Source organism: Heptranchias perlo, chromosome 25 (genome assembly GCF_035084215.1).
Source record: "Heptranchias perlo isolate sHepPer1 chromosome 25, sHepPer1.hap1, whole genome shotgun sequence".
In the NCBI taxonomy this organism is placed as follows: Eukaryota; Metazoa; Chordata; class Chondrichthyes; order Hexanchiformes; family Hexanchidae; genus Heptranchias; species Heptranchias perlo.
In genome coordinates, this window is record NC_090349.1 from 5,101,756 (window position 1) to 5,126,920 (window position 25,165).

At 43.3% G+C, this 25,165-nt stretch overlaps 1 protein-coding gene across 3 annotated transcripts in view; it reads right to left on the bottom strand.

Moving 5' to 3' along the window:
- Positions 1-25,165, bottom strand: part of cabin1 (calcineurin binding protein 1) — a 483,310-nt gene that overhangs the window by 205,001 nt on the left and 253,144 nt on the right. The gene's annotated exons all lie outside the window — the stretch shown is intronic.

Sequence of the window (25,165 nt, forward strand, 5' to 3'; positions counted from 1 at the left end):
TGTAACCTTTCTGAATGGCCTCCTCCTGTGCTGTAAGATTCTATGAAAAGGAAGGGCGGTGCTTGCAGTTTATGATTGGCAATGTGATTGCAATCAATGGTGCTTTGTGTTAGGGAAAGCCATACGAATGGAAAAATTGAGTCTGTCTCTTCAGCTGGTGCTACATGCTGGTTATCTGTTACCTCAATGATGCAATGATACATTGCATATGGGCTGATCTGAGCAATATCTCCGGTTCATGCCTGGAAATAATTAGTGGCATTGAACTTTAGAGTGGTCATCACTTGCACTGAGAATGCCATTCGGAGGTTGCTCCTTCTGTGCAGGTCTGGTTTCAGGAGTTGACAGTTCAGAGTTTGTAACCCTGTCAAGACCCAGCCTCCTTTACACATTGTTCTTTGCTAGTATTCAGCTAGATTACATCATGCTGAACCAGGCAGTAGAGTCTTGAAAGTCCTTGAACTTCCAGGGCCATGGCCTTTTACCTTTCTTGCTCCTCCTCCAAAGTGCCTAACAAAGAGATGCTTGATGCTTCATCTATGCTCGTTTGTTCACTAAAAGAATCCCCCTTGGCTAGCTCTGTAAGCTATCTTATGCTTACCTGTCCATCTCTACCTGCTCCCTCTTTGAACCAGCTTCAACTTTCTGAGATTAACATAAATTTGCAGGTTTCCTGTTAACTGTTGTTGAGCAAGAACTTAAATAAAAAAAACACAAAAAAAGGGTCAGTGCATTAATGTACATCATAACGGTTTGTTCCTGGGATAATTTCAGGACATTGCACACTCCATATCAGTCAAACAAAAATTTGCAGCAGCTTGGTTTGGAGACTCTAACACTGAGTTTTTGGATGTCAGATACTGGCTGAGCCAAAAAAATGATAGAAATAATAAACTAGGAGAAGTGGGTTTTTATATCAAGGACATGAAACTGAAATAGACAAACCTGGAGATTAAGTGCAGATAAAGTGGAAACATTGTGGATTGAGGCAAGCAACATTAAAAGGAAAAAAGCTATTGAGATGTGTTCTAAACACTAGGTCAGGAAGAGGGATTACATCTGTAAGTTTACACTCTAATAAGGGAACGTGTGAGAAATGAACATGATTATTATGGGAGACTTCAATTTACCAGGGATAAATTGGGAAATCTATAACAGGAGTGAAAGAATTGAAAATAGGTTTGTGGACACGATACTGGACTGGTACATGTCTGAAATGGTTAAGGAACTTACATGGAGGGGATGATACTGGTCCTGACACTGTATATAAAAGGGGACAGTATAGGAAAGGGCTATTTACATCGCCAGTTCACCAACGTAAACCTGCCGAATTCACCAAGGCCAGCATCCAGGAATAACCACAATAGGGTTGAATTTAAAGTCAGGCTAACAACAGAGAAGAGGGTACAACAAAGCCTCTCAAGTTCAAGAAAGCAGACATTGAGGGGTAGATGAGGGAACAAAGGGTCTGGAACACATTGGCAGAAGGGAGGAATATGGAAGAAACAAATACTTTCAGGAATGCACTACTCAGAATACAAAACAATTCTAGAGAGATAAGTAAACTGATGAGGGCAATAGGGTAAGTAATGCAGCAGAGAAAGGCAAAAGTACAAACCTAGTCGTAGAACTGAGATGAATTGAGAAATATGGTAAAGGACGTTAAGAAACTGGTTAGAGAGATAAAGTAGAAAATTAGATTAAGATTGTGGGAAAGATAAATCACAATATAAATATACTCAAAGCAAAAAGATGGGCAAAGAAATAGTAGGACCCCTGAGGAACCAAGTATACAGCAGATTTTGGGAAGCAAACTATAAGCTCCCCTCCCAATAATAGAGGTGGAATTTCCAAAGAAATATAAAGAATGATAGGAATTACAAACAAGGAGGTGACAAGACAGGCTGAGGGCAGTAAAAGAGGGCAAGGTACTTGGCCCAGAGAGGCTGCAAACTCAGGTATTTAAGATAGTAACGAATGAAAATGGCACATTCTGGCAAATATCTGCAGGGAATCGTTAGAAGCCAGTTTGGTGACAACTCCAATTTATTAAAAGTAGCATGAGGATAACCCCTGGGAATTTCAGTTTGGTGAGCTTGACGTGTAGCTGGTAAAACATTAGAGGGCACCCTAAAGGAGTGGATAGTGAAGCACCTTGAGTAATATGGAATAAGTAAAAGTCGTGTGAGTCAGTGGGAGGGACGTCATGCCTGGCAAATTATCACAGTCATAAGAAATAATGGATCTGTTGGATAAGGGATATTCAGTGGATGCTATACATGTAGATCTTAGCAAAGTTCTTGACAGTGCCACAAAGGAAATTGGTCCACAAGGCTGGAAGAGACAGCTGGACCACAGGAAGTGGCTTGGAAATTGGCTGAATCAAAAGAAAAAGCTGTACATGGAGCTGCAGTGACATGTTGATTAGAGAAGGAGGGGACGCTCAGTGTTTTAGGGGATCAGCGCTGTTATTACGATATATAAAAATGATTTGAAAGGGAACCGGAAGCAAATGTCAGATTTTTTAATCCTATTTTGGGAGAGAAACCTCTGTGCCCTGCTCACCCGCTTTTACATTTGGCATCAGGAGCATACTGTAGGCATGCTGAGCTTCACTGTACAATAGAGACGTAGAGTGCAAACAGCTTTCTGCATTTATTTTCCTGAAACCTGAGCCTTAACCCAGCTTGACAATCATGGACCTACAATTCTATCGGTTCCCTGAACACTATGGAAGACGGAAGACGGGTAACTGGGAGGGGTGGGGGGTGGGGGGTGGGGGGTGGGGAAGAGAAACGACACCCACACAACTGCCGTTGGTTTCACTCTTAGTGTAAAAACACTACAAAAATCTTTCTGATGATAGGCAGCGGTTGCCAATAACACAGAACAAGTGATATATAGAAAGATATTTGGATAGAAAGGAAATAGAACTTGCATTTACGTAGCATCTCATCACACCCTCGGGATATCACAAAGCACTTCACCACAAATGAATTACTTTTGAATTCCAGTCACTGCTGATATATAGGCAAACATGCAGCCAATTTTCACACAGCAAGGTCCCACAATCAGCAAATGAGATGAATGATCAGATTGTCTGTTTTTGGTAGCATTGGCTCAGGGAGGATTTTCGTTCAAATTCATTCTAAGGGTGTGGGTGTCATTGGCGAGGCCAGCATTTATTGCCCATCCCTAATTGCCCTTGAGAAGGTGGTGGTGAGCCGCCTTCTTGAACCGCTGCAGTCCGTGTGGTGAAGGTTCTCCCACAGTGCTGTTAGGAAGGGAGTTCCAGGATTTTGACCCAGCGACGATGAAGGAACGGCGATTTATGTTCAAGTTGGGATGGTGTGTGACTTGGAGGGGAACTTGGAGATGATGGTGTTCCCATGCACTGGCTGCCCCTCTCCTTGTGGGTTAGAGAGTTGCTCCAGTGCATTCTGTGGATAATACACACTGCAGCAATGGTGTGCTGGAGGTGGTGGGGGTAGATGCTTAAGGTGGTGGATGGGCTGCCAATGAAGCAGACTGCTTTGTCCTGGATGATGTTGAGCTTCTTGAATGTTATTACAGCCGCACTCATCCAGACAAGTGGAGAGTATTCCATCACACACCTGACTTGTGCCTTGTAGGTGATGGAAAGGCTTTGGGGAGTCAGGAGGTAGGCCATTTGCTGCTGAATACCCAATCTCTGAACTGCTCTAGTAGACACAGCATTTATGTGGCTGGTCCAGTTGAGTTTCTGGTCAATGGCGACCCCCAGGATGTTGATGGTGGAGTTACCGGTGATGGTAATGCCATTGAATGTCATGGGTAGGTGTTTAGACTTTTACTTGTTGAAGATGGTCATTGCTTGGCACTTGTATGGAGAAAATGTTACTTGCCACTTTATCAGCCCAAGCGTGGATGTTGTCCAGGTCGTGCTGCATACTGACGTGAACTACTTCATTATCTGAAGAATGGAGCTGAATACTGCAATCATTAGCAAACAGCCCCACTTCAGACCTTACGGTGATGAGAAGGTCATTGATGAATCAACTGAAGATGGTTGGGCCTAGGACACTGCCCTGAGGAACTCAGGCAGCAATGTCCTGGGCCTGAGATGACTGGCCTCTAACAACCAGAACCATCTTTCTTTGTTCTAGGTATGACTCTAGACACTGGAGAGTTTTCCCCGATCCCTATTGACTTCAATTTTACTTGGGCTTCTTGGTGCCACACTTGGTAGAATGCTGCCTTGATTTCATGGGTAGTCACTCTCACCTCTGGAATTCAGCTCTTTTGCCCATGTTTGGACCAAGGCTGTAATGAGATCTGGAGCCGAGTGGTCCTAGCAGAACCGAAATTGAGCATTGGTGAGCAGGTTATTGGTGAGTAAGTGCCGCTTGATAGCACTGTCGACGACACCTTCCATCACACTGAGTGTAGGTTGATAGTGCAGTAATTGGCCGGATTGGATTTGTCCTGCTTTTTGTGGACAGAACATACCCAGACAATTTTCTACATTGTCAGGTATATATCAGAGATCATAAAGCAGAGATCTTCAGAACTACAACCGGGATATTGTCAGGACCTCCCTCCTCCCGTTAATTGTACACCGCCATCACCACTGGATGTGGCAGGGTTTCAGAGCTTTGACCTGATCCGTTGGTTGTGAGATCTCTTAACCCTGTCTATATAACATGCTGCTTCGCTTTTTAGTATGCATGTAGTCCTGTTTTGTACCTTCACCAGGTTGGCACATTATTTTCAGGTACGTCTGGTGCTGCTCCTGGCATGCTCTTCTACACTCCTCATTGCACCAGAATTGGTCATCTGGCTTGATGGTGATGGAGGAATGAGGGATATGCCGGGCCACGAGGTTACAGATTGTGATGGAATACAATTCTGCTGCTGTTGATGGCTCACGTGGATGCCCGGTTTTGAGCTGCTAGGTCGGTTCTTAATCACGGTGGTAGTGCCACACGACACATTGGACGGTGTCCTTAGTGCGAAAATGGACTGTGCGGTGGTCAATACTGTCATGGACAGATGCATCTGCAACAGGTAGATTGGTGAGGATGAGGTCAAGTAGGTTATTCCTTCGTGTCGGTTTTCTCACTACCTGCCGCAAGCCAAGTCTGGCAGCTACGTCCTTCAGGACTCGGCCAACTTAGTCAGTGATGGTACTACAGAACCTCTCGGTGATGGACATTGAAGGCCCCCACCAGAGTATCTTGGCCTGGATACCAGAAGAATTCCCTGCTCTTTGAATAGTGCCATAGGATCTTTAACATCCATCTAAATAAGCATCCAAAGTATGGTATATCTGGCACTGCAGCACTCCTTCGGTACTACAGTGACAAGTTCTTCTACGTTATATGCTCAGGCCCTGATGTGGGGCTTGAATCCATATCCTTTTGACTCACTGGTAAGAGTGCTACAAACCAAGCTGGCACTGGAGAAAGGGAATAGGCAGTAGGAATATAATCTAAACAGCATTAGTATACAGGATAACACAGGAGAGAACTGGGAGTAACTGAGAATAGTTCACTGAAACCATCAATGCAGTGAAGAAAGCAAACAAGATCTCGGAGGGTATAGCCAGAGGTAAAGTCACAGGAAGTGATAATTAACTTGTCAAAAGCACTGGTCTGTGCCCACCCCGAGGACTGCTCTTCTTATCACTACACTATAGTGGGGGCATGCGGACATTGGAGAGGGTATAGTGAAAGACAACTAAATTCATATCTTGGATTAGACAGCTAAACAACGAGGAGAGGCTGCAAAAACTGGAAATGTTGATACTCGAGAAAAGATGGCTAAAATACCGTACTATGGTATTCAAGATTGTAAGAGGAATCTTAATAGTATGCTTGACATAAATCAGGAAATCTGCAACAAGAGGAGACAGGCTCAAGCTCAGAACAGCGAGATTTAACTAGTTGGTGGTGAATGTTTGGAACGGAACCAGGGAGGCAGATAGTGTCAACAAACTTAAGAGCAACCCAAATGGATGATTTAATTCGAGAAACAGGTAAGAGTAACATATAGTATTTTTCAAACTTTGGGACCATCCAGATGGACTGCAATGGCCTGTCCCAGTCTTTTACACTCCCACATTCCAAGTTGAGAAGGTAACTGAGGGAGAGTGCAACTGTGGGTCGCAAGCCTGTGGTCAGACAGAAGTGCTCTGTTTTTATTCCATTCGTTCATGGGATGTGGGCGTCGCTGGCAAGGCCAGCATTTATTGCCCATCCCTAATCGCCCTTGAGAAGGTGGTGGTGAGCCGCCTTCTTGAACCGCTGCAGTCCGTGTGGTGAAGGTTCTCCCACAGTGTTGTTAGGTAGGGAGTTCCAGGATTTTGACCCAGCAACGATGAAGGAACAGCGATATATTTCCAAGTCGGAATGGTGCGTGACTTGGAGGGGAACGCGCAGGTGGTGTTGTTCCCATGTGCTTGCTGCCCTTGTCCTTCTAGGTGGTAGAGGTCGCGGGTTTGGGAGGTGCTGTCGAAGAAGCCTAGGTGAGTTGCTGCAGTGCATCCTGTGGATGGTACACACTACAGCCACGGTGCGCCGGTGGTGAAGGGAGTGAACGTTTAGGATGGTTGATGGGGTACCAATCAAGCGGGCTGCTTTATCTTGGATGGTGTCAAGCTTCTTGAGTGTTTTTGGAGCTGCACTCATCCAGGCAAGTGGAGAGTATTCCATCACACTCCTGACTTGTGCCTTGTAGATGGTGGAAAGGCTTTGGGGAGTCAGGAAGTGAGTCACTCGCCGCAGAATACCCAGCTTCTGACCTGCTCTTGTAGTATTTATGTGGCTGGTCCAGTTAAGTTTCTGGTCAATGGTGGCCCCCAGGATGCTAATGGTGGGGGTTTCAGCGATGGTAATGCCATTGAATGTCAAGGGGAGGTGGTTAGACTCTCTCTTGTTGGAGATGGTCATTGCCTGGCACTTGTCTGGCGCGAATGTTACTTGCCACTTATCAGCCCAAGCCTGGATTTTGTCCAGGTCTTGCTGCATGCGGGCACGGACTGCTTCATTATCTGAGGGGTTGCGAATGGAACTGAATACTGTGCAATCAACAGTGAACATCCCCATTTCTGACCTTATGATGGAGGGTAGGTCATTGATGAAGCAGCTGAAGATGGTTGGGCCGAGGACACTGCCCTGAGGAACTCCTGCAGCAATGTCCTGGGGCTGAGATGATTGGCCTCCAACAACCACTACCATCTTCCTTTGAGCTAGGCATGACTCCAGCCACTGGAGAGTTTTCCCCCTGATTCCGATTGACTTCAATTTTACCAGGGCTCCTTGGTGCCACACTCAGTCAAATGCTGACTTGATGTCAAGGGCAGTCACTCTCACCTCACCTCTGGAGTTCAGTTCTTTTGTCCATGTTTGGAGCAAGGCTGTAATGAGGTCTGGAGCCGAATGGTCCTGGCGGAACCCAAACTGAGCATCGGTGAGCAGGTTATTGGTGAGTAAGTGCCGCTTGATAGCACTGTCGACAACACCTTCCGTCACTTTGCTGATGATTGAGAGTAGACTGATGGGGCGGTAATTGGCTGGATAGGATTTGTCCTGCTTTTTTGTGGACAGGACATACCTGGACAATTTTCCACGTTGTCGGGTAGATGCCAGTGTTGTAGCTGTACTGGAACAGTTTGGCTAGAGGCGCAGCTAGTGCTGGAGCACAAGTCTTCAGCACTGCAGCCGGGATGTTGTCAGGGCTCATAGCCTTTGTTGCCACAGGTGTCGCTTCACAGAGAAACAGTGCTCTTCTTTAAAAAACATATATTCCCTTATTAGTAGACACCTTAAAGCTCTTTCAGCAGCAATGTCAGGGCTGAGCCAGACTGCATAAACCATATCTACAACTTGCAGTGATAAATTCCACCTTCAAACAGGTCTGAGCATAAAACACGATGCCTATCCAACATATTTGGGAGTGCCACCAAGTCAGATTTACAGTACAATGTAAACAGACCTTTTTCTCCCTCAGCTGGGTGTCTGATAAGGATGGAAACCCACCCCCATATTTAAGAGTCTTCAAACCAAACTACTGAGAAATCCACACAGGTAGTTTCTGTTTGAACACACTTTTCCCAATGGCACACAACCTACTTAAGTTCAGAGAATTTAAGCACAGATTACTAAGAGCTAAGACTTAGGGATTCCCACCTCCTAAAGTGTGAACAGGGGTACTGCTGTAATTTAATCAGCTATAACTGCACAGCCTACCTGCACAGGTCACTGGTAATCTCCTGCTGCTTGCCCAGCCTGGACCACCCTATTAATTATGGCGTAGGCTTGCAGGATTATTTGGAGTCTAATGTGAAGAATTCCAAGCTCCAATTGACAGGTCCATCCTTCTACTTTCCATTAGTGAGCCAGCATGGTTGGTCAATCATCAACTGGAAAACTGTGGACCTACATGGCTCATGTATCGGATAGACAATCTGCAAAAAGGATTTAGCTTCCAAACTTCCATCGCCTATGTAAACTGACATTGAGATTCATCAACACTACATGAACATCCGTCAAGTTAGCACAAATGCAGTGTTGCCCCGGGAGTCTACCACCTCCCTACCCAAACATTGGGCCCATGCGGAGACACCAATGTAAGCAAAGCACCTTTGCAGGTGCTGATATAGCTGATTACAGTTAAGCCTGGGTCCCAGTCTAAACTGGGAAACATACTTCATCAATCTGAACTTCAGTAGACAAGAGTCAGGGATTGGAATGTCCCAAGTTGCTAGAACCTTAAAGATTGCACTAAAGCTGCATGTTATTGCAGTTTAGAAAATTAGAAGTACTTTAGTTCAAAAACTAAATTCCTATAAATTAGTCTGCTGAATTTTAGAAAGTAGAATTTTAAAAGTTTTAAATAATAACTGTTTTCTTAATTCAGGTTTCTTAAATAATTGCATTTTCCAGAGATTAGCAAAAAATTTCAAAATCCTTTTGCTTTATTTAAAAAAAGTCTCAGTCCACATTAGGTTTGATTACTTCCTGCAAATCCCTTTACTGTGTGTAATCCCCAGACAAATAAACCTCCAGAACAGAGCTCAATACAACACAAAACACCTTGCACCTCTTGCCTGACACAAAACACTATGTGCTAGCTCAGCCCATCCTCCACCTAACAGTACATGCAGTCAAAACACAAGCAGATCCCGGGTGACTCCAGCTCAGCAACTCCCTGTTCAATAATTAAGGAGACCCAAGCAGTCTGCAAGGCAGCGAAAAACAAGGATAGCAAGCAGGTGCCCAGGGAGTCAGAGGATATCAGCTACTAGCACATCCCTTCACTAATTAACAGGATATTCTGCTGAGAATCCTTCCGAATCTCAGCTTGTAGCTCCAGGAGATGCGGAGATAAATTTGAAAGGAACAGGCTCTGTTTTCCACTCATCTTACAATTTGTTACATAGAGGGGTTTTTTTGGAATGGGGTAAATTCTTTAAAACCTCATAATCCTGGCTGCTGGGTGGAGTTTTTTTTTAGGAATGCTGTATCTGTCTCTCTCCTTCTCTTCCCCCACCCACCCACTAACTGCTTATCAATACTTACCTTCAGACTTAAAGCACAAGATGACAAAAAAAATGGCAATTTGACCATAATTTGTGAAGATGGCAAGTTTATTTATAACAAAATTGCATAGATAACATCCCATGTCATTTCTATATAGTTTAATTCACTTACTAAATGTTCAGAAAATATATATGTAGAAACATGTACAAGTGGTTTAGATTGTAGGGGAAAGCTATGTGTAGTAACATAACTGCCATTGGTAAAACTTAGAAAGGAAAAGGAAAAAAGGCATGAGAAAAAGAGTACAAGAGAGATTTTTTACCTATATCTATCCATTATGGACAGAGCTAGAATGGAAGGAGTACAGATTTGTTGCTGTCTTTCACTCAGTATTTGCTTTCATTCCCTATGGGTCTTTTCCACACTTCCCTTCTCTTCATTACTGACAGATCTGAAAGTCTAATTTCCAGCAATTTTAGATACATGAATACTAATGGGTAAGTCCTGTTGAAACGTGGCCACAGTGGGACAGAACAGTTGAAGCAAAATGATTAAATGGGCCAAGTCAGCTTTCACCTCCCTCCAATATTGCTTTTATCTGGTGGCAAGAGTCTCTTGTGGGATCTTCACATATAATATGGGGATGTTCCAGCCTGTATGTAATTTAGTATCAGTTGGTACCACTTGTGATTCTGAATCAGCAGGTTGTGGGTTCTAGCCCCACCCCAGGACTTGAGTACATAATCTCGAGACTGCCATTTCAGTGCAGTATTGAGGAAATGTTGCACTATCAGAGATGCTATCCTTTGGTGTGACATTACAACCGAGGCCCCCGTTCCAGTGATTCAGGTGAATGTTGAAGATTCATGGCACCATTAGTTCTTCTGGTATCCTGGCTAACATTCTTCCAACAACACCACCACCAAAACCATACTAATTGGTTTATCTACAGAACAACAGCAACAGCACTTTAACGTAATTAATTGTGAAATGTTTCCTGACATTTGAGAGACTAAGGTGTTATATAAATGCAGGTTCTTTCTGTTCTTTCCAATTCTCATTCAGAAATAGAAAGGCAGACAGACAAACAAACAAATTTGTATTTGCATAGCACCAAACACATCCTCAGGACATCCTATGGCACTTCACAGCCAAGGAAATACTTTTGAAGTGTAGTCCGTTATTATGATGACAAGTGCAGCAACCATTTTGCACACAGGAAGGTCCCACAAACAGCAAATGAGACAAATAACCAATTAATCTGTTTTGGTGGTGTTCATTGAGAAATAAATGTTGGCCGGGGCACCAAGAGAATTTCTTGCTCTTCTTCGAAAAGTGCCAGAGGATCTTTTACATCCACCTGAACAGGCAGATGAAGCCTTGGTTTAACGTTTGATCCAAAAGACATCTGATCTGAAAGACAGCACCTCCGACAGTGCAGCACCTCCTCAATACGGCACTGAACAGTCAGCCCAGATTATGTGCTCAAATCTCCAGAGTGGCACTTGAATTCACAACCTTCTGACTCAGAACCAAGAGTGCTACCACTGAATTTCCTGCTCCAGAATCAATGAGGTTGGCCTACCCCTTCTCTATTGATGAGGGGTGGGAGGAGTCTCGCGTGGAGCATGAACACCAGAATGGACCAGTTGAGCTGAATAGCCTGTTTCTGTGCAGTAAATTCTATGTAATTCTATTGTTTGTGGGATCTTGCTAGGCACAAAATGGCTACTGTAAATGTCTATATAACAGTTACAGCACTGCTAAATAATTATGAAGCAGCTTGAGGCATTTCTGAGACACACAATAAAGGAGAAAAAAAATGCAAGACTTTCAAACAGAGCGAAAGTGTAGTGACCTCTGATTTTGGGCAGGGTTACAAGTGTAATTTTCCACAGAAGTTCAGAATGTGGCGCGCAACTTTTCACATCAACCTGATGTACAATGCTGTTGAGCATTTCACACAATGGTTTGTTTCCAAAAATGTTCGTCTGCTCTTGGCAGTATGGAGGTTGAAAAATATTCAATTAAAAAAAAAACAAATAGACCACACATAAAACTATTTGGATTGTCCCCAATCAGGTTACAGTTGCCACAGGTTGAGCTCCAAGAAGAACTTCTTCAGCTGCGCAAATACAGAGACGTCACAAATCAAATGTGTTCAGGAGGAGGCAGCGGATGGTCGCCAACACTAAATGGTTGCTTGGAAACACTGAAAGCTGCCAGGTATTATTCTGGGCTGCACTGGGAGGGCAGCTTACAGTGCAAAATTAGTACCATCTCTTGAAGTGTAGTTCTGTACTAGTTTTAAATCAGAACATTGGAACCAGGGAGCAAAGAAAATGTAAACTTATCATAGCTCTTTGTAATAATTGCTTTGCAGCTGCTTGTTATGGCTATGCTTTATAATTAGGTTTGGTCAATACTCTGCCAGAAGGCAAGGGGTTGAGGGAAGGGGGAAGGAAGCTGCAGAACCTGACTATTTTGTCCTAATCTCTTGTACTCCCAGCAACAAATAAAATGCTTCAGATTCAGGAATGCCTCTTAGCCTAGAAATGACTGTTAGCGATATTAGTGCAGTGAATGCTTAGCACATTCATATGTTATGACTTTATTTTAATGAAGGGGTTATCCATTTATTTTAGGTGTCAATTGTGGCTCAGTGGTAGCATTCTCACCTCTAAGTCAGAAGGTTGAGGGTTCAAGTCCCATTCCAGAGACTTGAGCACATAATTTAGGCTGACGCTTCAGTGCAGAACTGAGGGAGTGCTGCACCGTCGGAGGAGCTGTTTTTTGGATGAGACGTTAAACCGAAGCCCCTTCTGCCCTCTCAGGTGGACGTAAAAGATCCCATGGCACTATTCGAGGAAAGCAGGGGAGTTCTTCCCTACTGGCTAATATTTACCCCTCAACCAACATCACTAAAACAAATTATCTGGTCATTATCTCATTGCTGTTTGTGGGAGCTTGCTGTGCGCACAACAGTGACTTGACTTCAAAAATACTTCCATGGCCGTAAAGTGCTTTGGGACGTCCTGAGGTCGTGAAAGGCACTATATAAATGCAAGTCTTTCTTTCTTTTAAACAGGTTAATGCCTTTGTTAAAATAGCAGAGTAATATCCTAGAAATGCCAATTGTTCGTCCACTTATACCCAAACAGTAATTTCAACTCCAACTTCAACACAGATTAGAGTCCTGTTTTTTGGGTAAAAGGATGCTGTATCTCTATATAAATTAAGAAATACATAATGTACAGGCTGAGAGTTCCTCACAATTCCCCATACAGCAAGCTCCCCATCTCAGCTAAGCTACTTAAGAGGCACTTACTTAAGAGTATGGGGAAGGGGAAGCGGCAGAAATAGAACAGGAAAAATTCAGAGGGGCAAGTCACCCCCTGCCACCTTCACACACGTGCAAGTTAGTACCTTTCTAAATGTTTAAATTTCCTTTGTGAAGTGCAAATGTTTAAAAACCATCTGCAAATCATAAGACTAAGCAACAAAATTTAAACTATAGGGCAGCAGATTTCAATGGATGGAAAATGATGATCGGTGCTGGGTCCGCTGTTATTTGTTATTTATATTAATGATTTGGATGAGAATTTAGGAGGCATGGTTAGTAAGTTTGCAGATGACACCAAGATTGGTGGCATTGTGGACAGTGAAGAAGGTTATCTGGGATTGCAACGGGATCTTGATCAATTGGGCCAGTGGGCCGATGAATGGCAGATGGAGTTTAATTTAGATAAATGTGAGGTGATGCATTTTGGTAGATCGAATCGGGCCAGGACCTACTCCGTTAATGGTAGGGCGTTGGGGAGAGTTATAGAACAAAGAGATCTAGGAGTACAGATTCATAGCTCCTTGAAAGTGGAGTCACAGGTGGATAGGGTGGTGAAGAAGGCATTCGGCATGCTTGGTTTCATTGGTCAGAACATTGAATGCAGGAGTTGGGATGTCTTGTTGAAGTTGTACAGGGCATTGGTGAGGCCACACTTGGAGTACTCTGTACAGTTCTGGTCACCCTATTATAGAAAGGATATTATTAAACTAGAAAGAGTGCAGAAAAGATTTACTAGGATGCTACCGGGACTTGATGGTTTGACTTACAGGGAGAGGTTCGACAGACTGGGACTTTTTTCCCTGGAGAGTAGGAGGTTAAGGGGTGATCTTATAGAAGTCTATAAAATAATGAGGGGCATAGATAAGGTCGATAGTCAAAATCTTTTCCCAAAGGTAGGGGAGTCTATAACGAGGGGGCATAGATTTAAGGTGAGAGGGGAGAGATACAAAAGGGTCCAGAGGGGCAATTTTTTCACTCAAAGGGTGGTGAGTGTCTGGAACGAGCTGCCAGAGGCAGTAGTAGAGGCGGGTACAATTTTGTCTTTTAAAAAGCATTTGGACAGTTACATGGGTAAGATGGGTATAGAGGGATATGGGCCAAGTGCAGGCAATTGGGACTAGCTTAGTGGTATAAACTGGGCGACATGGACATGTTGGGCCGAAGGGCCTGTTTCCATGTTGTAACTTCTATGATTCTATGATGAGCTGCGCACCCACGATACCCTAACTATCACTAGGCAAGACAGAGGGTCAGAGGGATCTTGGTGTGCAAGTTCACAGATCCCTGAAGGCGGCGGAACAGGTAGATAAGGTGGTAAAGAAGGCATATGGGATACTTGCCTTTATTAGCCGAGGCATAGAATATAAGAGCAAGGAGGTTATGATGGAGCTGTATAAAACATTGGTTAGGCCACAGCTGGAGTACTGTGTGCAGTTCTGGTCGCCACACTACAGGAAGGATGTGATCGCTTTGGAGAGGGTGCAGAGGAGATTCACCAGGATGTTACCAGGGCTGGAGCGCTTCAGCTATGAAGAGAGACTGGGAAGATTGGGTTTGTTTTCCTTGGAGCAGAGGAGGCTGAGGGGGGACATGATTGAGGTGTACAAAATTATGAGGGGCACAGATAGGATGGATACTAAGGAGCTTTTTCCCTTCGTTGAGGGTTCTATAACAAGGGGACATAGATTCAAGGTAAAAGGCGGGAGGTTTAGAGGGGATTTGAGAAAGAACTTTTTCACCCAGAGGGTGGTTGGAGTCTGGAACTCACTGCCTGAAAGGGTTGTGGAGGCAGGAACCCTCACAACATTCAAGAAGCATTTGGATGAGCACTTGAAATGCCATAGCATACAAAGCTACGGACCAAATGCTGGAATATGGGATTAGAGTAGACAGGGCTGATGGCCGGCGCGGACACGATGGGCCGAAGGGCCTCTATCCGTGCTGTATAACTCTATGACTCTAACTCTATAACTGGCGATTGCAGCAAGCCCTGCACCTCACCATGGGTGAGGACCCAGAAAAGTATACCCTTATAATATTTCAAAATTGTCCACCACTTGTGAATTGAATTAATGCAATCCAAGCATTTTTGCAGACTGACAGTTGCCATAAATGTCAAACAAAATTTTTATAAATCACTTCACAATCACAACTTGTGCTATTCAGAGAGCATCCACACAACCAAAACTGCAGCACGGAAGGATTGTTTCTTCACAGTTTAGAGCTTGCTGTTTTTTTGTGCTGAGGTACATAGAATACCTGCATTGCAACATATATCAAAAGTGCAAACTCATCTTAACGACATGGCAAAAAAAACACATAATGATGCTGCCCTTTAAAGGCATGCAGACGTCAGTGCATTAGCCTTTCCCATATCATATGAAGGACAGGATGCTAAACTATAAACACATTATTACACCCAATATCTACAGAAAGGCTGCAGGTGAGTCCGGTCTTGCTACATGGAGGATGTCTCAATTTGAAGAGTAGCACCATTCTCCACATATTGAAGGAGATTTACGTGGTGACAATGGATTGCAGTCCCTCCCAATCCAGTTGGGATACTTCATGCAGTGGAGCCAAGTACTCTGACAATTTCAGCCAGTAACAATTGGTAAACGTCTCTGGGTTGCTGCGAGAATGTAAGGGGCAAGAAAACATTAAATGGCTCAATGAAGCTCATTCTCTAGCACCACAACTCTCCCATTGAAGAACATCTCTCCAGTACCCTAACTCTCCCATCAAAGCTCATCCTTTAGTGCCTTAACTCTCCTAAAGGTTATCTTTTTAGTACCCTAACTTTTTCATTGGGCCCTTCAACTGTACTTAGAACAACTCAAATGATCTAACTTCTTATCTTCCTGGCATATTATTCCAAACATTTATAATTGTTTGGGGAAGATGTCCTCGATTTGCCATTTGTAGTGAAATTGGAAATGCATGCTTTATACTCCCACTTACAACTGTACAACAAATGTCAAAAATGGTAACTTTGTGATACTAGATTTAAATAAACTTTTCACTCATTTCCATTAATGTCCTCTGGTCCTACATTCCTGGCTTGCTTTTAAGTGATAAATAGTTCAGATAAAATCAACTCAGTTTAATATTGTAGGTTATTTGATGTGCCTCCCTTTAAACAACTTCATAGAATCTTACAGCACAGAAAGAGGCCATTCGGCCCATTGTACCTGTGCCAGCTCTTTGAAAGAGCTATCCAATTAGTCCCACTACCCTGCTCTTTGATCATAGCCCTGCAATTTTCTCCCCTTCCCAGAGTGTAGAGCTCAAGTTAACTTTTCTCCATAGCTGATCCATTTTACACTGGGATCATTCTTCTTGCTCTTTTCTCCACCCTCTACCATGTTCATTTCTTTTTTGTGGCATGAAGATCAAAACTGAACACAATGCTTTATGTTCCGAGCAGTACAATGTAAAGCCTTAGAATGTCATTTATAGACTTGTACTCCATTGTGCCAGCTAAAAACTGGCTTCTTGCTTTGTCACACTATCTGATATTGAAAGTGATGTATTTCGTACTCCCAGGTCCCTTTCCAAATCTCCTTGTGCTAATTCAATTCCATTTCTTATTTACTTATCACCCACATTTTTTTTTCAATCTCTCTGCAACTTCACATTTACAAGTTTAAATTTAATTTGCCATTTGTCTCTCCAATTGCATAATTGATCTAAATCCTTTTGCAAATCTTTAGCTACATCTTCTATCTTTATTCTGTTCATCACCAAATTTGACAAGCCTACAGTTAATTTTAGTAACCAAGTCATTGATGTAGATTATAAACAACAGGAGTCCAGGCATTGATCCAGGTGATAGTCTACGAAACAGCTTTCCCCAATCTGATGTTACACCTCACACAAGTATTCGGTTTCCATTTTAAAAAAAAAACAGCTTCTTCTACGGTTTCATGCTCAATCCTGGATTCCTGAGGATTCAGTTAGACATCTTTGATATAGAACCTTGTCAAAAGCTTTGTGAAAGTCCAAATAAACTACATGATAGGGAGCACCACTATCTACCTTAATGGTAGCATCTTCAAAGTCTACGAGGAGGTTTGTCAGGTAGTACCCTCTCCTGCTAAATCCATGCTGGCTGCTTCATATTAGGTTATTGCTGCACTGTTACTTCTCCAGCGTATCTATGGAATAGTGTCCATTATTTTATCTGTTGTTGTTGGACTAATGGCCCTATAATTTCATTATGATTGGTGGACATTTTTAAGTATTACATACTATATTTGCTTGCTTCCAGACTTGCAGAGCCTCATCCCTTCATAATGACAAGTAGTGCTTCACAAATTTCCTGATTTCAGTGACCACCCAAGACTCAGGTGATTGGTTAGTCTCAACATATCAAGTACTGTACCACACGTACTTCAAAACCTACTAGGATATTGGATGTACTACAGGAGTTGGATATTAAGTTAGTATTATCCTTTCTAAATACTTCTACATATACATACATACATACATATATATATATATATATATGAAAAAGTATTCCGTCTTGTGTGCATCAGTCACGCTCCAGACAAAACGCTTTGTAACATATGCCAAAAAATTTTTTTTTTGTAAGAAAAACAGCCATTTCATGCTGGGCTCATCTGACCCAAATCCAGAAATTTATAAGCAGCTACAATTGCTCTCTAATTGGCCTCTGGCGTTTACAATCAGCTACAATTACCTCATGTGACAATTAAGACAACTTCCCCAGAGACAGGTCAAGCTAAATACAGCTCCACGTAAGCAGTTAAACATTACGGGGGTTAAATTCGATAACCCCCAAATCCGGGCACGGTGCACGATTAACCCGTGCCAGGTTGTTGAGATGCAGGCAGCACGTATCTCCATGATTTCTGCAGCCAGTGCTACCTGTGCTGTTGAATGGCTGCACGCACCAGCAGGGGGCCCCAATATGGGGCCTGGCCAGCACTACTTAAAGGCAGCCTGCTCATGAGAGGACAGCCCTTGTCACCCAGTAGCCAGCCTTTAACTTGCCGTGCCAGTTGAAACAGAGTTGGGACATTGGACTGCCGCATTATGAAGGCGTCATGACTGCTGCCAGGGTAGCCCGGCATTGACCTGCATAATGCGCTGCATGTGGTCGCACACTGAGGGAGTGGAACCCCTTCTTGTTCATGAATATAGCGGAGTTGAGAACGTGGAGCACACATGACAATATGCATGCAGTCAATGGCACCCTGCACCATGGGGAAGCCTGCAATGCAAGCAAGCCCTCGTGCTTGCTCATTCTGCTTCTCTCTGTCAAGAGGGAACGTGATGAATCTATTGCGCAGCTCATACAGTGCCTTCATGACCTCCCTTATGCAACAGTGCACTGCACACTGCGAGATGTTGCACATAGTGCTAGCAGCTGCCTGAAAGGATCCAGAGCCGTAAAAGTTCAGTGCCACAGTTACCTTCACAGCCACAGGCAATGTTGCCCTTGCCCTGCTCTGAGGCTGCAGTTGTGGCTGCAGCAGTTGACAAATCTCCGTCACAACCTCGTTGGTGAACCACACCCGTCGGATGCACTGATCTCTGCTCAAGTTGAGGAAAGAGAATTGGTCCCTGAAGACCGTCATTGGATATGGCCTCCTGCTCAGAGCCCTGCACCTCCTCCTCCTCCACCTTGACCTGCTCTGCAAGGCCTCTCTCTACATACTACTCTCTATATACTGCTGTAACTTTCTCCAAGTATAGGAAGCTTCAATAAACACATACAAATGCATCAGCAGCCAGAAACAATAATCCAGCAACTAACCTGCAACACCTGTATGATCCCTTAAATAGCACTGGCAGGGGGTGTCCTCCAGGCCATTTCTGACCTGTTCAGCTGTGCGTGGTTAAGACAGTGTGGTGGCTGGAGCCTTGAGTTCCAAAATCGTATCTGTCCCTTTAAATCAGCGTTGCACACTGATCTTACTTTACACGCTGTCGGCGTTCGTTATTTGCACATGCGCAAACACCTTTACCAAGATGGCGTCTGGCGCACGTCATGCTAGAAGCTCCACTAGTATCCGTTTAATGCTTTGAACTATTTTATCTTCTTCAATTTCACAATCACTTTAATCTTTGAGCTCACATTTCCTCTCAATAGCCTTTTACTGTTTTGATACTGAAAGAATTAAAAGTAGGTGCCTTTTCTGATATAATCAATGGTATCCTTTTTGGTAGCGGTATAAATGCATTCTCTGATCTTTTTGTGTCTTGATATAATAGTACTTGAGGAATGCCTTTTATCAGGTATGAGAACCTGGTCAGCCTCAAAAATAAATGTAATTCTATCAAAACTCTAAGCATCAACAAAATGAAATCTATACACCAACTCTGATTTATGAGCCGAGAATAGAAAGATGGGCAAAAATTTGTGCTGCAAATTCCAATACAATTTTTCGTATGTCAACTCAAGTCAGACTGCCTCAAGCTCACCAATTCAGAGAAAGCAAAGTTATGAAGAGAGCCATTATAGAAACTTTAATTCAGAGAATTGCATCTGCTTGAACACTGGTTGCATGAGCTGGGTTTTTCCATTTCTGCACTCATTGTACACTTATTTAAAACTGTGGGCTCGCGAGCACAGAAGCAGAATCCCCTGGCCACTGTTCTAAGGAACAACATTCAAATCTCACAATAGGCTGGAGAAGATAAGAAGGATTTGAGCTCCAAGCTCCTCTCATAAAACAAGACTGTTCGGCATTTGGGGAGGAGCTTTCCAGAGCTTTTCCTGGCATTGGCCACAAGTCTTTTACCACAGGATTTATCATTACTAGTTTGTGACAGGTGGTGCATGAGGCTGCATTATCTAATGGATAAGGTGTGTGTTGACATAATTTATTACCTATTCTCCCCTCTCTTTTCTAGAAGATATACACTATTAAGTGGTCCACTACAACGGCATTATCCCATTAGCTAGTTTTCAATAAGTGACAGGGGAAAGTATATTCTGTGAAGAAATTAGATCAGGTTAGCACTGATAATTTCCAGAATATCCTAGGCCAGTAGAGAGTAATCAGGACAATGGATGCTTACTCTAATTTCAGTTTCCACAAGACTGAAAGGATCATAGAACCACAGAAAAGATACAGCTCACAAGGGGGCCATTCGGCCCATCGTGTCCGCGTCGGCTCGAAGAACAACCAGGTGCCCATTCTAATCTCACCTTCCAGCACCCGGTCTGTAGCCCTGCAGCTTACAGCACTTTAGGTGCAGGTCCAGGTACTTTTAAAAAGAGTTGAGGGTCCCTGCCTCTACCACCAATTTGGGCAGCGAATTCCATACACCCACCACCCTCTGGGTAAAAAAGTTTTTCCTCATGTCCCCTCTAATCCTTCCGCCAATCAGTTTAAATCTATGTCCTCCAGTTCTTGAACTCTCCGCGAGGGGAAACAGGTACTTCCTGTCTACTCTATCTGGACCCCTCATAATTTTGTACACCTCAATCAAGTCAGCCCTCAGCCTCCTCTGCTCCAAGGAAAACAACCCCAGCTTATCCAATCTCTCCTTGTAGCTGCAATTTTCAAGCCCTGGCAACATTCTTGTACATCTTCTCTGCACTCTCTCCACAGCAATTACGTCCTTCCTGTAAAGTGGTGACCAGAATTGTGCACAATACTCCAGCTGTGGCCTTACAAGCATTTTATACAGTTCCATCATTACATTCCTGCTTTTGTATTCTATACCTCGGCTAATAACGAAGAGCATTCTGTATGCCTTCTTCACAACATTATCAACCTGTACTGCCACCTTCAGGGACCTGTGCACATGCACTCCAAGGTCTCTCACTTCCTCTACCCCTCTCGATATATTCCCGTTTACTGCGTATTCCCTTCTACTGTTTGCCCTCCCTAAGTGCATTACCTCACACTTCTCCAGGTTGAACTCCATTTGCCACTTTTCCGCCCATTCCACCAACCCATTGATATCTTCTTGGAGTCTACAGCTGTCCTCTTCGTTATCAACTACATGGCCAATTTTTGTGTTGTCTGTAAATTTGCCAATCATGCCCCCTACATTCAAGTCCAAATCATTAATATGTACCACAAACAGCAAGGGACCCAACACTGAGCCCTGTGGCACACCACTGGAAACGGATTTCCATTCACAAAGACATCCATCAACTTTTACCCTTTGTTTCCTGTTACTGAGCCAATTTTGGATCCAATTCGCCACATTTCCCTGTATCCTATGGGCTTTTACCTTTCTGACCAGTCTGCCATGTGGGACCTTGTCAAATGCCTTACTAAAATCCACGTAGACAACATCCACTGCACTACCCTCATCAATCCTCCTAGTCACTTCCTCAAAGAATTCAATCAGATTTGGAAGGCATGACCCTCCCTGAACAAATCCATGCTGACTATCCCTGATTAAACCATGCCTTTCCAAGTGACCGTTTATCCTATCTCTCAGTATTGATTCTAATAGTTTGCCCACCACCGAGGTAAGACTGACCGGCCTATAATTGTTCGGCCTTTCCCTCGTACCCTTTTTAAACAATGGCACTACGTTTGCAGTCTTCCAGTCCTCCGGTACCTCCCCTGTATCTAGTGAGGATTGGAAAATGATCCTCAGAGCATCCGCTATTTCCTCCCTCGCTTCCTTCAATAGCCTAGGAAACAATCCATCCGGCCCTGGTGACTTATCAACTTTCCAGGATTCCAGTCCCTCTAGTACTTCCTCTCTAGTTATGTTTACCTTATCCAATATTTCACACCTCTCCTCTTTAACTACTACGTCTGGATCATCCCTTTCCTTTGTGAATACGGAGACAAAATATTCATTTGAAACCCTACCCACATCCTCTACTTCGACACACAAGTTACCCTTCTCATCCCTGACAGGTCCCATCTTTTCCTTAGTCTTAAGGTACTGATAAAATATCTTTGTGTTTTCTTTAATCTTATTAGCTAATATTTTTTCATGCCCTCTCTTTACTCTCCTTATTTCCTTTTTTACGTCATCCCTGTACTTTCTATACTCCTCTAGGCTTTCTGCAGTATTTGGTTTTCTATGACAGTCATAAGCTTTCTTTTCCTGCTTTATCTTGCCCCGTATACTTCTAGACAACCAGGTGGCTCTAAATTTGGCAGTGCCACCCTTTTTTTTTTGAGGGGACGTGTCTGCATTGTACCCGTAGAATTTCATTTTTTAGTGCATCCCACTGGCTTGCCACTGATTTCTCCTCAAGTAGTTGTGTCCTGTCCACTTCTGCCAAATCACCTCTTAGTTCTGTAAAATTTGCCTTCCCCCAATTTAAAACGTTTACTCCTGATTTAACTCTGTCCTTTTCCAAAATAATGCTAAAACTAACTGAATTGTGGTCACTATCCCCAATATGGTCACCCACCGTCACTCCACCCACTTGCCCATCTTCATTTCCCAGGACTAAATCTAGAATTGCATCCCCTCTTGTTGGGCTTGTCACGTACTGGCTAAAAAAGTTCTCTTGGACACCGATCAAGAATTTTACACCCTCTGTGCTCCTCACACTGTTTGAATCCCAGTTGATGTTCGGGTAGTTGAAGTCCCCTACTATTATTGCCCTCTTATTTTTGCACTCAGAAATTTGCCTACATATTTGTTCTACTATCTCCCTTTCGCTATTCGGGGGTCTATAGTACACTCCTAGTAGTGTGACTGCCCCTTTTTTATTTCTTAGCTCAACCCATATGACCTCGATTGATGATCCATTTAGCATATCATCCCTTCTCACAACTGTAATTGATTCTTTAACCAATGCTACCCCCCTCCTTTTTTAATCACCCACTCTATCCTGCCTGAAAACTCTATATCCAGGGATATTGAGCTGCTAATTATCCCCCTCTTTATGCCAGGTTTCCGTTATAGCAATGATATCATGCTGCCATGTGTCTATCTGTGCCCTTAGCTCATCTGCTTTGTTTGTAATACTCCTTGCATTGAAGTATATACCTTTTAACCCCGTCAAATTCCTGTGCTGAACATTATTTAACCTTTGCTTCTTTTAATAAAAAGAGAAATTTTTCCTCCATAAGACCAATAGATTATTTGATGTCCAAGTCTATGAGAGTGAGCCCCGCCATTGATCAGTGATGGATCCATTACCTTTCTAAGAGTTCTTTGGAGAAGACGGTATAGCATGAATGCCTTCAAAATTTGATTCTGTGCTCACCACTGGAGCCTGAAGGTCATCTATCCTCAAATTGTGTTACTGGAGAGTAATTTGGAACCACCTTCTTCAAGTGACTAATGAATAGTCTTACTCAATATTGCTTTCAGAGAGCACATACATTGTGTATACAGTTATATACATCCATTCTTGTAAAGAAGCAACACTTTGCAGAGTGAGAAACTGTCCTACCAGCAGAAAATTCTCAGAGTTATCTGAAAATTGGTGCCTATAAGTGTTGGCTCACACTAAGATTTTTCATAACTAATGAGAAAAAAGACCAAGAAAAAAAATATACCTGCCAGAACCACTTCTCAGTGAAACACATTGTCCAAAACAGAGACGTTTGCAAGTATTGCGGCCATACATTGACGGTAATCACTCAGACATTTTCTGGAAACTTGGGAGGTAGAAGTGACATGAAAGTAAGTAACTTGTACTGGCAATTCTCTTCCTAAACATACCTCCAGGGCGTCCAATAACTGGGACAAACTGTAACAAGTGTCCTTCATGTTGATCATGACAATCAATCTCCCGGACAGACCTTCTGGATATCATGTCATGATGCCCCTCCATTTAGGTTCAAATATTTGTAGGCAACCTTAGAATGCATGGAAGGTGGGGGGGGGGGGTGCAGTAAAGAGGGGAATTAAAGGCTGTTAGGGGCTGGGAGACTAGAAAGTTGAAAAGTTATTTTGATTTCCATTTTATTGGTTGGGCCATGGTTTGAAGTGCTTGTAGCCTTGGTATGGCATCTTACATCCTAGCTGAGTCGTGAAACATCTGAGGTGCAAACAGCTTAGGCCTGATGACAGGGTGACAGCTGCTCTCTTTTTAATCATGTCTCCCTCACCACCCCCACATCCCACCACCCGCCCCCTCCCCCCACCACCCTGAGGTCACCCCTCTGAGCCAATCTCCAGAATAGCCCAAAGATTCTAATGCTGACATTTGAAACACTCCATTTGATCACCTAAAAAAAAAATCACCTAAAAGAGAAATTCCAATAACATGACTTCCAGCTCCAGAGGCCAGAAATAATCAAAGAAATTTTCCAAGGCTGCATATCACTTTGCTCAATGGACAGAAAATTGTGGATACCCGTGATTTTCTGATTAGCCACCCACAGTGTGCAAGGTCCCATCGATGGCACAGGTCTCAAAACTCTGCTCATACAACCAAAATAATGGTGGAACAGGAAACAGACCGGACACTTAACTCAAGATAGTCAACTACCTCTTACTGCTTGAAGAAATGACAGGAAAGATGCTGTCAGGTGCTCTGTCCTAACCATAGTAAGTATCTGATACCCCAGTATCTCACCAGTGTAGGGCAGGCTACTGTCATTGATAGCACAGATAGAAGATGCTTCTTATTCTCTGCTAGTTCTAGGAATGGAGGGGGAGGGACAAGGTTCACACCCTGGACCAGTAGACTACAGACTCATCTGCCACTTGAGGCACATTCATGGATTCTAAATTGGTACAGTGGACCCTATAAAAGATATCTTACCTGGCCAACAAGGGTGGAAATTGACCTAAGCAACACCACGCCACCCAAAAATTTAATATGTAACACCTTCCACACAAATGATAGAAAAAAATCCAGGAACAAGATTACTTTGAGGTATTTTTGTAACAACTTTCAACACCCAACGCGCTTGTCCCATAAAGGCAAACAAAGTGGGTTTTAGATCACTGACTAATACAGACTTTTCCCAACCACTGAGGAAGGTGCCATCACCAACAAACAGTAACAAGCAGTATTATTCAGAAACCGCCTCACAACGCAAATGGCAGGGATTCTGCAATGCTCAGACAAGAAGCCATTATAAAGAAAGAACAAACTTGCATTTATATACTGGCTTTCACAACCTCAGGACATCCCAAAGCGCTTTACAGCCAATTAAATACTTTTGAAGTGTAGTCACCGTTATAATGTAGAAAAACATGGCAGCCAATTTGCACACAGCAAGATCCCACAAATAGCAGTAAGATTATGACCAGATAATCCGTTTTAATGATGTTGGTTGAGAGATAGATATATCTGCTCTAATTTGAACTGTGCCATGGGATTTTTACGTTCTCCTGAGTGCAGGTGGGGTCTCGGTTTAATGTCTCATCCAAAAAAAAA